General features: G+C 41.2%; 1 protein-coding gene across 34 annotated transcripts in view; it reads left to right on the top strand.

Annotated features, from left to right (window-relative positions):
- Positions 1-14322, top strand: part of ZBTB20 (zinc finger and BTB domain containing 20) — a 457627-nt gene that overhangs the window by 256562 nt on the left and 186743 nt on the right. For 3 of the 34 annotated variants that reach the window (XR_014688577.1, XR_014688578.1, XR_014688579.1), the window contains one exon: positions 98-567. The exons of 30 other annotated variants lie outside the window; for them this stretch is intronic. The gene's annotated coding sequence lies outside the window, so the exon portion shown is untranslated. Of the gene's footprint in view, positions 1-97; positions 568-11099; positions 11279-14322 lie in introns of those variants that run through there. One more of the 34 variants, XM_084506533.1, reaches the window with a different exon arrangement.

Raw genomic sequence — 14322 nt, 5'->3', positions numbered from 1 at the left:
GTAGTTTTTCAGACCTGAATGAGCAATGTTTATCGTAACCTAGTTCTCTGCTGAGAAAATTGTTTCTTGCTGACTTTTTTTTTTTTTTTCTCTGAAGCCTGATGGAATTTGCACCTTGTTCCACGAGATGGTCAAGAATGACTGTTTCCCAGTTACCAGCCTGGTCTTGTCTTCTCCACTTCTCCCATTTCAACCATCAAGTGTAAAAATAAGGTTAAGATTAACTGTTACCCAACAGCGGTCTGCATTGCCAAGCAAGATAACAGAGAAAAACACAGCTTCCTTCAAGTTCACAAAATTGCTTGAGCTTGGAATAATGCAAGACCGCTGAGTTCAATTCCAAGAGGAAGGCTCTTCAGCAAGTTCAGGTTGACCGAAGAGCTAGCCAGAAATGGTGGTTACAGTGAAGCCATTCTGACACAGAAAATAGTCACGGAAAAAGAAAAAAAAATTAAAACTGAGAACAGTTATGGTTTCATATTTTGGGAGTGGTGGGGAAACAATGGATATTCAATAGTAGAGTGTTGGCTCAATAAAATGCAGGGATTCATTTTGAATTTATATGGAGGTCAGTCTCGGCTGGCTTTCTTGTTTCTTAATGTATTAACTGAGCGTGTAAGAAAGAAAAAACACACAACGAGCAGCATTTGCTTTCTGCAAACTTGCAGTGCACCAGCTGTGAGAGGGTATGTGTTCCTGGGGACAAGCAGTTTTTATACTCTTTTTCTGACAAGCACTGTGTAGTTACATCTTCAATCAGTAAATGTATGTGTTTTTAATATATATATATACACACACACGTACATATATATCATTTAAGTAAATAACTGTGGAAAGGGGGAGAAATAGTTATAAAAATAAGCATTCTGAACAACAAACAGGCTTAGTGTACAACTAAAGGAAACTTGGAAGAAACAGGCCTTCATGAAGGAATAACATTGTTGAAACCATATGTTTTCCATGTACCGGGGAGACTGTTTTAATAGTTTACAAATGCATATAACCACAGAAAGACTAAAATTAGTCAGTGCTTTAAAGGGCTAAAGATTGACACAAGTCATTCCAGTCAGTAAAGCACTTCTTTTCATCCAGATCCAGTGAATAAACTTATGTGACTGAGCTGAAGGGAGGTGCTGGGGGGGGTGAGGGGGAACATGGTGTGTCTCTGGCTTGGGGGGGGGCATGGTGTGTCTCCAGCTGCTGAACAGAGCTGTCCAAAACTTTGCACAGCTAATTTGCAGTATCCAGGAGAAGCATTTTCCTCAGGCATTGTGCCTGGTGGGAAGGATGGTGGGCTAGACCACAAGTAACCTGAGTTCTGTCCCTGCTCTGCCACTGGTATGCTACAAGATCTTGAAGAAAGCATTCCTCCTCCTTGTAGTAGATGTGCCATCATAAATTATCAAATCCCCCTGTAGTCTAGACTGCTTTGGGAATGGCTGATGAAAGGTGGCGGCTAGGAGTTTTCTTTTGCCAACCCTTTCTGCCAAAGTTTTTTTGAACTTAGTAGCCTAAAGCAAAACTCAGGTGAGTCTCTATAGCCTCCAGGGTTTGTGCTGAAGCTGTACAAAACCTTCAGTACTGCACGGTATCATTTTAACAGCTCCAGGGTTACTCTGAGCTGGGCCCACCTTCATTAAAGGGGTTTGTAAATCTCAGCAAATCCTTCATCGTCTGATCTGAATTATGAACTGGCAATGAAACCAGGATCTTCTGTTGAGCTGTAAAGGCTTTATCAGTCTGTGTAGGCCTGTCGCCACGAAAGCTTAGCTGTCTTTCAGCAGCGCTCGCATGGCAGCTTTGCTTTGCTGCATGTCCTGTTCAGTCTTCTGTTCATCCCTAGATAAGCTTCATCCCAGATGGCTTCATCCTTCATCGATTCTGGGCTGTGTATGACAGCTGAGGCATGCACAGTGATGTCACCCAGTTCTGTGATATCACAGGCTGGATGTGAGCTGGGTTCCTTCATCCAGGATCCCTTGTTCCCAAATCCAAAGTAAGGATGTCCTTCCAACCCACTTAGACATCTTTCTCATCATGACAGCTATTTGCATCGTGGTTTGAGCTACTTACAGAGAGAACTAAGTTGCCTTCTATACAGCCCTTGGTAGGAGCAAGCTTAAGAAAATGTGATTTGTCCAGAAGAAGGGAGGAAAGTGGTTTTGGTCCTCAATAGATAGGCCTGGCACTTTACCAGAAATTTGGACCAGATCCCTATTTTTTTTTTTTTGCCATGATGAAAATGCACTAATGCAAACAAACCTGCAAACAGAAAAAAAAAAAAAATATATATATATATATATATATTAGACCTTCTCCATTACTAGAAATCCTCTCCAGGTCTTTTAGTGTAAAACATGATGGTCAAAGTGTACCTACGAAAAAGTCTGTCATTGTATTATTTCCTTTAATGAAGTATTGCATTGAGTGTCTGTCAAAAACAGTCACATGGTAAACATTGAACAGGAATTTGAAATGTTAAAGGAATAAAACTCTTCAGGGAATAAATTATTTTTACAAGTGGCCAATATAAAATAATACAGTACAAGTCTCTTAAAGTAGTAATTGATAAAGGAATAAAACTGCTAAAAGAGTATATTTTTCATTCTCTGAAGGAAACCGTGCAATAGCACTCAGCAGTATTTAATCTCCAGGGGCCTCCAGAACAGGCACAGAAGTGCATGTAACTTAAAATTGACAGGAGGGATCTTCCACGAGGTCCGTGCTACCCACTGCCGGCTGTCGACAGCCACATTACAGCAGCAGGCCCGCTCACTCAGCACCACCACAGTTTGCCATTCCCAGGCTTTTTTTCTTTAATCTGGATATTAAGCAGATAATTCCCAAGGCTACATCCCTGTGAAGTGGAAAAACATGACTCTTCCAGCCTGCCATATGGGGAAACTGAGATACAGAGAGGGTGAAGCCTTGACTGAGGTTGGCCTGTTTGTTCTGACATGTAATATGGTTGTGCAGGGCCTCCATCCTTCTGCAGCATTTTAACAACCTTCTTAAACTGTGGTTTTCCTGCATACTACGAAACAGGATTGCCTTTGAGTTACAGCTGTATTGTAACTGGGTCCTTCGCCTTCCTATGGGGCGTACCCAACTCTCCGTATGGAAGCAAAGTATCACATTCATCTTGGTGGCTGCCTAATTAAAGAGCTCTTTCAACATATTGTAGGGCTCTGTGAGTGGGCTTCAAAGGCTGACCTTATACAGGCAAAAGGAGAGCATCCCAAGGGGGATAAAATTATCCTGCTACGTGGCTAGAGTGCGATTCTCATTTACCTTAGAAATCGGTCTGTCCCAGAAACTTTTGAGACTTTCATTGAGGAAAAGAAGAGAATTTTTTCATTAGGTAGATATATTCAGAGAGATTCTTGCATGAAAAGAGCAGGGGAAAAAAAAAAAAAAAAGTGGGGATTTAGGAGAAGGCATATAAATGACATTTCATATATGCTTGTTATAACTTGGTGGGTCTGTGAGAGACCAAGTGATGTCAGTTCATGCAGGCTTAATCCAGTGATGTCCTCTCCCCGAGTTCTCATCCTGTTTTTCCATCCACTGTTCAGACAATCTGCCCTGCAGCACTTGTTTGTTCTTCTTGAGATTGGTCACACTGAAGCAGTTGTATGGAATTAGTTGTTTGGTTTTTTATTTAATTATTTTTTTTTTACTGCATCTGTCAGCTAGTTTTTGGTTTGGTGGTGCTTTTTTTCTTTTGCCCCTATTTCTCTCCCCCCAGCCATAAACTCGCTCTCCATAAGTTTAATCAGAAATAAAACCAGCTTTTATCTGAATAGTCTCAAACTTGGGTATGTTTTAAAACCGAGTCTTTTTTAATATAAAGTTTACAAAACTACCTTTTGCAGCATTTCTGGTTTTGGTATTCCCTAAAAAAATATTTTAAAAAAATGGGAATAACTATGAGGGATTTTTATTTTTTAATTCCTGCACGGTTTACTTTGCTTAGTTATAGAGAAGATGCAAGAAACTTTGAGTAAAAATAATAGAAGGTAAAGGTGCTTTTGGAAATCAGTAGACTTTGTAACAATCTACATCACAGAGTATACTCCTTGCATCATGGGGTATACTCTCCTAGCCTGTTCATTGTAAACAGACTGCATTAATTTCAAGAATAGTGGCATGCTCTTATCAATAATATGGAGATTGTTTCGTTTTATAATCCACGTTATCAGTTACTATTTTCTCTCACTAACTATTTTAGGATTGAAATTGTTATACTTTGAGACCTGGGGACATGAAATTTAAAAAAAATCCTTCAGTTTTTCTCTTTTTTAATGGTGGTTTTGATCATATAGAAATAAGGAAAGGAAGAATGAGAATGAATTACAGTATTTCTAACATATCCAATAATATATTTTGTTTCTGCCTCATTGCAAAATGACCCAAATGAATGTTGTTTAAATTTGGCTTATTTTATAGATACCCTAGAGAGTCTGGTCATAAATCAAATGCCAAACCAGTTAGTTCAGTAGTTTCAAAGTGGTCCGTACGCGTAACATATGTAGCCTGAATATCACTTGTGCCTGTACCTCACTGTTTTTCTCTGTTGAGATCTCTCCATTCTCATGGAAACCAACCACTGATTGACAGTAATGCTGTGAACTTCCATTTATTAGCTAATGCGTTTTCACTGACTTTTCATGGAAATAGGAGCAGAGTGGAGCATTATGGAATATTCATGGAACAAAATTCCAGAGAAAGAGGTCTTAGGGTCAGGAGGAGGGAGGGAATGGGAAACAGATGCCAGATTGCCTGTAGAGAGTCCAAGCATGTGTTTTTGTTTGTAGCAATGATGCACATGCCTTTTGCGGGTGCAATTATTGCTTCTGCCTTTGAAAGTTTCACCATAAATCTGTTTCTCAATCTCCCTTCATTTTTGACCCAAATTAACCTCTTCTCCATACAGTTCTGTTACTTAACCTCATTTTCTCTTGGGAATATCTATATACAACCATGCTGTAGGTGTTCTCTCCTGAATTTCAGAGATCGCTCTGAATTCAAATCCATTTCTGGACAGATTTAATTAATTAAATATTTATATTTTTTCATAATCTGCATGCACTGGATCTTATGTTTCACTGAGTCACTGCAGTGAACAACACCACACGAGTGAAAAAAAGACATTTGCCCTTTATTTTTGGTCTCTGCCTAGCATCCAGCTTTACGTGAAGGCATATGATGTGCAAGTAGCTGAAAACTGGGACCTAGAGTATTTGAATATCCATTTAACATATCGTGACACTTTCCTTTTAATCTATCAAACACTTAAAAATCTGATTTCTCTTGTTCTAGCAATAGCTTGTCTTCTTTGAGTGACACCTTGGGTCTAATGAAGCTGACTGCAGGTGACTCACAGATAACTGCAACAGATGTGGGGTGAAAGCTTTTAGCAGCCGTGCACCTCCAAGTGGGAATTCCCAGCCCGTCATACCTGTGACATTGACACTCTTCTATTTTCCCACATCAGACTCAGGCTTTAGCACGGACCTGACAGGTTCAAAGTGACATAAGCTATGCCTGGGCTTGGAGTGTTTTAGAGAGGAGGGAGTTAAGTGCATTAGCATTCATTAGTTTTGTTTAGGAAATGGACAAAGAGTTGTAACTTAATATTCTTGTACTCTAGGGAGCTTTGAGCCTCCTATGAGTTTTCTAACTTGGGTTTAATCAGTAGGCTGGGATGCTTGCAGAAGTGTTTCAGCTTGCTGCCAGGTGGTTAAATTCAGCTGCTAGTCAGGCTGTATCCTGATGAAGAGAAAATGCACTAGCTCGAAATGTAATGTAAGCTGCCACGAACAGCTACGTATCAGAATATAGAGCCACATCATACTGTATACAAAGTCAGGAACTTCTGTGCTCTCTCCTTTTGAAAAGAGAAGCTCTTCAGTAGCTCAGAGGCTTGTTTTTGAGAGAACTAGCACATTGCCTATGGTTTTCTCTGCGTGCTTGAGGCATGTCTCCCGTAGTACGTCCTGCAATGTGCAGGACTGATGCTGGGAGAGTAAGAGCTGCGGAATATCCTACAAATGTGAGCCCTGCGGTACAGGAGAAGTTAGGGAGGGTCAGATGGATTGGCAGGGTTTCACGGTTTCTAATGTGCTGCCCACAGTGGTTTGAAATAACTGCAGCCTGTATCAGATCTGTCAAAGCTGAGTGGTAGCCTTCAGCCCACGTGGCGCAACCAACCCAATGGGGTCGCTCACTCGGGTTAGCTGTTGTGTACGGATGCTCGTTGTACTAAGGGCACTGTGAGCTTAGTGATTTCCAGCCAATATCTCTCCGCAACGCCATTTGTCAAGAAAGCCGTTCTTTTGAGCTAGAGGTGTGTATCTGGCCCCTCAGAATGGAAGTAATTTAAATGCATATATATGTATTTTTATTTATTTTATTTTATATGGGGCGAAGTTGCCTGAGGCCTGTTTATTAGTTAATAACCCCCTCCAGGTTACCATCTCTAATCTTGTAATGAAATTGAGTTAATAAATCCAAGATATTATTAAATAAAGTAAGTATTTAATATTACTTGTCCTCTTTGAATCCAAGTTGCAATACAACAGAATTTCATTTTATAAATAACACCTTTCGTGCTAGCACCACAGGGCATGATTCAAAAGAATCTAAATAGAACATGAATGCTGTAATCAAATGCAGACCCCAGGAAGGCAGATTAAAAAGGCATGTTGCTGGTTAGCGCAGCAGACAGGGTAAGTATAGCGGGTCACAGCAGAAAAGCTAGTTACAAAAACAAGGGCACAATCAAATGAAAATTGTTTGCTTGCCCACTCCAAACCATGACTGACTGCTTCTGTGTCCATGACCTATTTTTTTAATAAAGGAATATTTAGAGAGGCTGTTACATTTTAATTGCTTTGTATTAAACAAGAAAACAACAAAAATCTCAACCCTGTGTTTGCATCTGGAGGACACTAGTGGATTATCTATTTATAGATAGGGATGCTACATCTGGAGAAGACTTTTCCACTAGGTTTATCTCATCTTTCTCTGTTTATCTCTCGTCTGCTCTATCTCTCTTTGCATCCACTGCCAAAGCTTATGCATCTCCTCATACACAGAGGAACATAGAGCAGAGGGGAGAGCTGATGGGAAGTGCCATGAAGCTTACCTTGCAGAGATCCTTCAAGTGTTCACTTTGGAGGACAGGATTGACAGGAGCGAAGGAGACTTGTCTCTAAATCCTTGGAAACCCAGGAGTCCAGAGATAGCTGTGCCATGGTACGACTCCACTTGTAGTGCTGCCCAGCCTGCCGCATGTGCCTGGCTGTGTCACCCGTGTCATCTTGCTATCTTTTCTCCTCGAGGGGGATTACAAAGGTGGAGCAGGGGTTAATGGAGCAAAAAGCAGAATTAACCTCCGTGTGTTTATCAGCAGCTGCTCCCGAGTTCTAGTCTCAGTCTCTAGCTGTATGGAGAAACGAGGGGAGAAAAGTCGTGTCTCCAAGCCTCTGGTGGGTTTCTTCCCCCTTTCTTTGCAAAGGTGTGGGAGAGCCTTTGGAGGCTTGTCCTCTCTAGGGCTATATAAGGCAGGCAGAGAAACCCACAGGTTGTACTGTTGTTCTTAAAAGGATTCTGGTTAGCTGTGTGTGTGCGTGTGTAGAACTGCATCCAAACACATTTAGCGTTCAAGAGCTAACAGCCAAGTCAGGAGGGAGAAATAAAACCACGATTATTTTCTTTATATATACATGCGAGTGTGTACACATATGTATGCATCTATATCTCTGTGTGTAACACTGTTATGAATATTACAAAATACTGCCTAGATAAAGCATGTGTTTTAAGTGTCACCTAATTAAAGCTTTTAAATTACATTAAATTTAAATTATTTGAAGTCAGGTCCCAAGAAGGAATGTCAGTACAGTTACTGTGCTGAACTACATAAACGGTGAAAATATTTCTGTAGGCAGTCTGATACTTTAACAGGTAGGATCAAACCAGCCAAATGCAAAATAATGAATTGCAAAAAACTGGTCTGTAAACACTCTTACAGAAAGAAAAAATAAATAAAATCTTCTGGAGTGGTCTGCTGTACTCAAGGTAAATGAAATATTTAGTGATGGCAGCAGTAAAAAAAAAAAAAAAAAGAAAAAAAAAAAAATGAAATATGAGATCTTGCATCCCAAGTTATTAGTGACCTGTTAAAAGACAGGCTGAAAAGTGCCTTTACCAAATTAAAACTTTGAGAAAGGGCACAAATGGGAAATGTCAAAATAAAAAATCGGAGGAAAATGATTGTCCTCCTGGCTCTTATTATTTTGCAGTTCTGAGGCAGCGGCCACTGTTAACGGTAGTGAAACAAGAGCGGCACAATTCTGAGTCTCTCCTGAAGTCTGTAATGGAAATAGTCTGTGCTGACAGGCAGACAGTTGGAATTTGCTGAGATTTTGATCACAATTGCGTGATCTGTTTGCTGCATGTGTTGTTTTTTTGTTTTTCTGGTTTTTTTTTTTAGTCTAATTTTTTAGAAACCTCATAGGTTTCTTTTTTTTTCTTTTTTTAATGGAAGATTTCATTTGGTTCTCTGCTCCCTGTTTTTATAGTTCAGGCATCCCTAATGCTTAATGATACTAAATAATCAGAATGCCAGAGTGCTTAATTTAATGTCTGCTATTGATCTCTGGACTGTTTAGCAAATGACTTATTAAACACAGAGGGCCATATACTGCCTTCACTTTCATCTATGTAAATCCCTTAAAGGCAGCTTAAGTTATTGGGAGCCTAAGGTCAGTTGATCAGCCTGCTAATCGTGGTTCCTGCTTAGAAACAGGGAAGGTTTTACTGGGCATGGTCAGGAATTATTTTTTCAAATTCTGCTCCATTATACTCTGTGCACTGCTGCTTTCTGAGCACCTCGTTCTCCGGGCACCCCTCACTAATAAGGTTTCACTTGAAAGTGCTTGAAATTTTCTTAATTATCTTAAATATTCCTGGTAATGCTAGTAAACATAGTGGTAGTGAGAGGTGAATGATGAGCCAACCCAATACATGAGCAAAACAGTTCTCATGAGATTAGATCAGCTGGTGGCTGCTCAAACAGAGCAGAAGCCATCGGCTTCTGGGGCTTCTCCCTTTTTGGAGAATGGAGTCAGCTATGGTTCTGCCTTGAAGCACTTCACATGGATGTTGGGAAGGGGACACATGCCTGTCTGTGGATTCCTGTTATCTGAACACATGCTATGGGCTAGTAAAGTCCTTGCCAAGCTTCTCCTTGAGGATTTTTACTGAAATATCCGAGCACAGGTAACAAGCTGCAGCTATCAGGCTGCTAAACTGACCTTGGGTTTAGGTCGGTCATTTTACTGTGAACAGTGTTGGGCAGGAAGAATGTTTGGACTCAGATTACACGTTTTTAATTGTTTGGTTTTAGCATGTAAGAGCCAGATGGTCAAATTTACAATTTACCAGTCAGTCTGGTATAATCGAGTTGAGTTCCTTCCTTCTCACAGCTCCTCAGGTGTTGTATGGGTGATGTCACTTTGATTTTTCTGTCTTAAGAAATCTCTTGAAAATTCTTTTGTTTTATGAAGATCACCTTGGTATTGTAGATCTAGAAATGCTTTAACAAGAGCTTGCCAAAAAGATGTGAGCCCGACAGAGCTGTGATTTATTATAAATTTTGCATTAAATACTCTCAAGTTTTTCTTTCAACGGTACTTCAGTCTTAAGCGTATCTCTGCCTTATCCACCTGCGTTCGTAGACTGATTGTTGCTAACAAAAATCAATGACAGCATTGCTTTGCCAGCAAGAACACAGAGATGTAAAGCTAATCAGGTTAAAAAACATGTTTTCATTTGTGTCTTGTGCATACAGTAGTCCTCAGGTATTCAACAGACTAGGGAATATTTTTCAGATTTGGGACATTGAGATCTGGGAGAGGTATGGATGAGCACTACACACACAAAGCATTGCAGCTCTGTCTCAAATGGAGGAGTCCCTGAGAAACAAAGTGAAAATTGGGACTGCCAAGACATTTTCAGCATCTCATGATCTTTTAGTCTTTTGTCCCCCTTCTCCTTTGAAGTCACTCCTCTCCTGCTGTACTCTGCTGTTCTAGTCATGACCCAAAACACAGCATTGCCAAGCATCTCGGCTCCCATCAGCAATCCGTGATCTTCTAATGCTGTACATGCCAGGCAGATTTAATAAGCTCCCTAATAATGACTTGTAGCATACTGGTTTCTCATAGACTCAGGCCATCCCCCCATTCTAGGTCTCCAAATATGCTTGATAAATTATTTGAATTACGCTTTCTGTTGCCATCTGTGGTTCCTCATAAAGAGACTGCTATTTGCCGTGCATTGTGCCAAATCACGCAATAGTTTTTGCAAAGCTAGGGACTGTACTGAAATCACCAAATTCGTGTCACTTGTGACCTGCAGTGCAATCCGATGTGAGCTTTGTGTAGGCGTCAGTTCCAGCCTCGTGAGATGAGAGCGAAGGCAGAAGGTCTCCAGCCCATAAGCCTCAAAAGGAGGTGTGGGAGAAGAGAAGTTCATGTATGTATTTAAAAAAAAAAAAGCTTATATATAATGTTCTTATAGTTATGCATCATAAAATGCATAAAGCGTTGATATTATATATATAAATAGACATGGACACGCATATATGTGCACACACACATGTATACCGTGACCTTCTCCTCCTTCCCCTTGCCTTGAACTTCCTCCCCGAATCTGTCCGAACGGCGAGGCGATGAGCAGTTCTAAAGAAATTTAGCACTGCGTGAAACCTTGGAACAGTGACATCTGTTGAATTTGGACAGTTTTGTTTGTCTACTGGGAAATCGCATGAACTTCCCAATATTTTTTTAAATTTTTTTTTTTCCTAAAGTTTGTGTTGCCCTCCCTCCCTCCCTCCTCCCCAGTAAGGGAGGGCAGCTTCGGGAGACATGGCTGCTTTCTTGCCTTCTGGTGCGGTGTAAAGTTTTCCGTCGAGAGACAATAATGTACATTCCTCTGGCAGGACGGGATGGATTTTTTTGTTTCTCTTGCTGTTGTTTATTTATAAGACATTTCCTCTTGCTTAGTGGAAGTTTGATCATAAGAGGCTCCAGTGATTTTCCTTCCCACCTCTCCCCTCCCTAATTTCTCTGCCTCGGCACTCGCTCTGGAACACAGTGAACTCAAAAAGCCCATCGGCGCGGGGCGCGCTTAGCAGCCAAGCCTTGCCACTCTCCAGAGACTGTGAGGTGATTCTCCTTCGTCACCGCTTGGACCAGGAACCACAGCCCTGGTGAGTGGTGAGCTCCCAGAATTTGATGTGTCAAGGCTTCTATTCTCGGTGCCGCCGAGGCAAAGCAGGAAATAAAGGGTTTTTTGTTGTTGTTGTGGTGTTTTGTTTTGTTGGTTGGGTTTTGTTTTGGTTTTTGCTTTGCTTTTTTTTTTTTTTTCCTTTTTTTTTTTTTTTTTTTTTTTTAAAGCTTTTAAAAACAAGATCGGCAGCGACCACAGAGGGATACGGAGCTGGGAGCAGCCGAGGGACGGGAGCTCCGGGCAGGGGGAGGCTGCGCCCCGTGTCCCCACCGCCACCAGCGGGGGGTCGGGGTCGGCAGCGGCTCCCGAGGTGCGGGGGCTTGGGGATGGGGGACGGGGGGAACAGGGAGGGGACACAAGGGGGACGACGCTGATGAGAGAGGGCCGGGTGAGCTGGGAAAGGGAGGGCATGGGAGAGGGGGGAAAAAAAGCGTTAATCCTCCGCTTGGAGTTTCTGTCTGGCAAGTTTTCATGCCTCTGTGTTCTGAGCATTTACATTATGCTCTGAATACCTGATTGCCCAGCCAAGCAGAAAAGAAACTCTACAGTGGATGCATAGTAAAAGAAAATGCTTCTGCAGAAGCCACCTCTGGGAATAGGAAGAACTGGTTGGTTTATAGGCTGCTGGTCCATTCGAGGGGGAGGGAAGGGTTGCATTTATTTTATTTTATTTTATTAACTCTCTCAATTCCCTTCTTTTCCCTTTGTATGGGGAACTGGCAGTCGGGAAAACATATTTTTTTTGAAAACTTCACCTACAAAATTTTGGCTACTAAAGAATTAAGTATCTCAACCGGCATCGAGGCACTTACGCAGTTATTTCCAGCTGATGGATAGGGAAGCTGAGGCACAGAAAGTGAAGTGATTTGGTCAAGGCTGCATGGGAAAGCCAGTGAAGGAAAAAAGGAATAGGATGTGCGTCTCTGGTTCCAGGCCCAGATTACTCAGGGTCTCCTTTTGTCCTCTCCTGCCCAGCTAAATGTATCGCTTCTGTAAATCTTTCATTGCTGCAGTGCTAAAGAAGGCCAGGGCAGTGCGTGGGTTGTTCCATTCATCTTTTATCATCTCCCATGTTATCTGAGTTGAAGAAATGAATCATTTCTTGACTAATCCTTTCTACTGTTAACAAAGTAGGCATATAAGAGACACAGAGTAGCAGTCAAAATATTTGTATTTTGAGGTGTTATCCTGTTCTTTGAAACATGTTGTCCCTGGCAAAAGAACAAAATGTTTAATGGCACCAATGTATCTTACATGTGGTATTAATTAGAAGGTGTTCTTCTCCACGTAGTCTTGCTTTTGACTTGGATTCACTCACTAGGTGTATCAACAAACACACATCTCTGACTCCCCTGGAGATACCCCCTCACCAAACACTGCTGTTCACCTGTGACACACAGAGGAAATCAAGTCAGCTTTTCCCTGCTTTCATGGCCAGTGCAAATGGTTAAGGACAGCATACAAAGTCTGGCTTTGATCAGTCTTTCACTGGAGTTATCGGAGGCTTTGCCATTGACTTTGGAATCGACCTTACTGTCAGATGAAACTCAAGCCCCATTAAAGTACTTGCTATTTCTTATAACCAGTAAGTAAAGCCATGCAAGACTTGGTGGTTTTACTGCTTGGCAATTTTTGCAAATATTTTCTTTGGTCGTGATCCATGTGGGGTTCTCAGTCCTTCTCAGTGTTTCAGTTTCAGCTTAACGTTTAACTAAGCCCAAAAACTGTAGATGGAGCATAGACAAAACCTCTGAGTTTCCTCTGGGTTTACGTTAGAACCATAGAAAACTGTGGACTCCTCTTTTGTTTTTCATATACAGACCCATAAGATGACTGGAGATTTCCTTCAGCACTGAGCAGCGAGGGTTAGCTCTTTCTCTTGGTGCACTGCGACTGTGGAACCTCTCCCTGAACCTAAACTAAATCACTACTTCTTAACAAAACCCACAATTAGGCCGGCCAATTCCCTCAATAAAGAGTCGTATGCACACACAGAGTAATCTTTACATCCATCGAAGCCCTAATCCAAATGGTCCCTGCTTTTGACTAAATGGATGTTAAGATCCAAAGTTGGCATTTGCATCACCTTTTTACAGTGTACTCAAAGAAGCTGACAGATCAGAACATCCCAAACTTTCAGGCAGTTCACATCACAGGCAGAAATATAATGGATTTTTTCTTTTCTCTAAATGGGCTATACTGAACGCCCACACACACTTTTGGGTCTGATCTTTGAAGCTTATCTCTGATTTACTTTCTCCCTCCAGGCAGTGTAAGTCTGAAAGACATAAGTACTTCTGAAATGGAAAGTTCTCAAAGCACAGCGCTAAATGTCTGAAACTTCAAACTTCTGCCTATGTAACACTTGTTCTCTGGATATACGGTAGTCAAGGGCTGTCACTCTGGCGACTTCCACCAAGAAGGCAAAACAGTGTTTTATTTCTTTTTTAAGAGTCTCTGTGTTGTTCTAAACCTCTTGGTGTTTAAATTATTTAATTAATGTATTCTGCAAGTCTCTGCGGAGGTAAGGGAACTTGTCTTCACTGGTATTTATGTACAACAGTGTGGAGAAAATCAGCAGTCTTTCTTATTATGGTATAAGCTGCTTATTGACTCTAGTCCAAGGTTATAATGGTTTGTCTATGGTCTAAAATCATTAGGGTGAAAATCTGCAATTTCAAATCATATTTTGACTGTCTGTTTTAACGCTCTGGGACAGTAAGATGATAAACTGTCTCATTAGTAGTAACTTCTTTGTTTACCATGTAATAGTTTGCCATAATTGCTTTAGAAAATCAAAATGAATGTTCTTTTACAAGTGCCCTGTTTGCCTCTACTGGCAACCATTTTAGTTACCCTTCCAACCGGTAATCTCAAAGTGCTGAACAAGTCCTGCTGAGTTAAACCTCCCCGTGTTATCCATGGGTAAGGTGGGGAAGGTATCGTCTCCTGCCTGACACAATCAAAGAGCAAATGGTAGCCTGTCATTTGCCTTCAAACCAGCGCACCGATTGTGTTTGATGT

This window comes from Aythya ferina (genome assembly GCF_964211825.1).
Source record: "Aythya ferina genome assembly, chromosome: 1".
Classification (NCBI taxonomy): Eukaryota; Metazoa; Chordata; class Aves; order Anseriformes; family Anatidae; genus Aythya; species Aythya ferina.
This window is presented reverse-complemented; position numbering and strand designations above follow the sequence as displayed.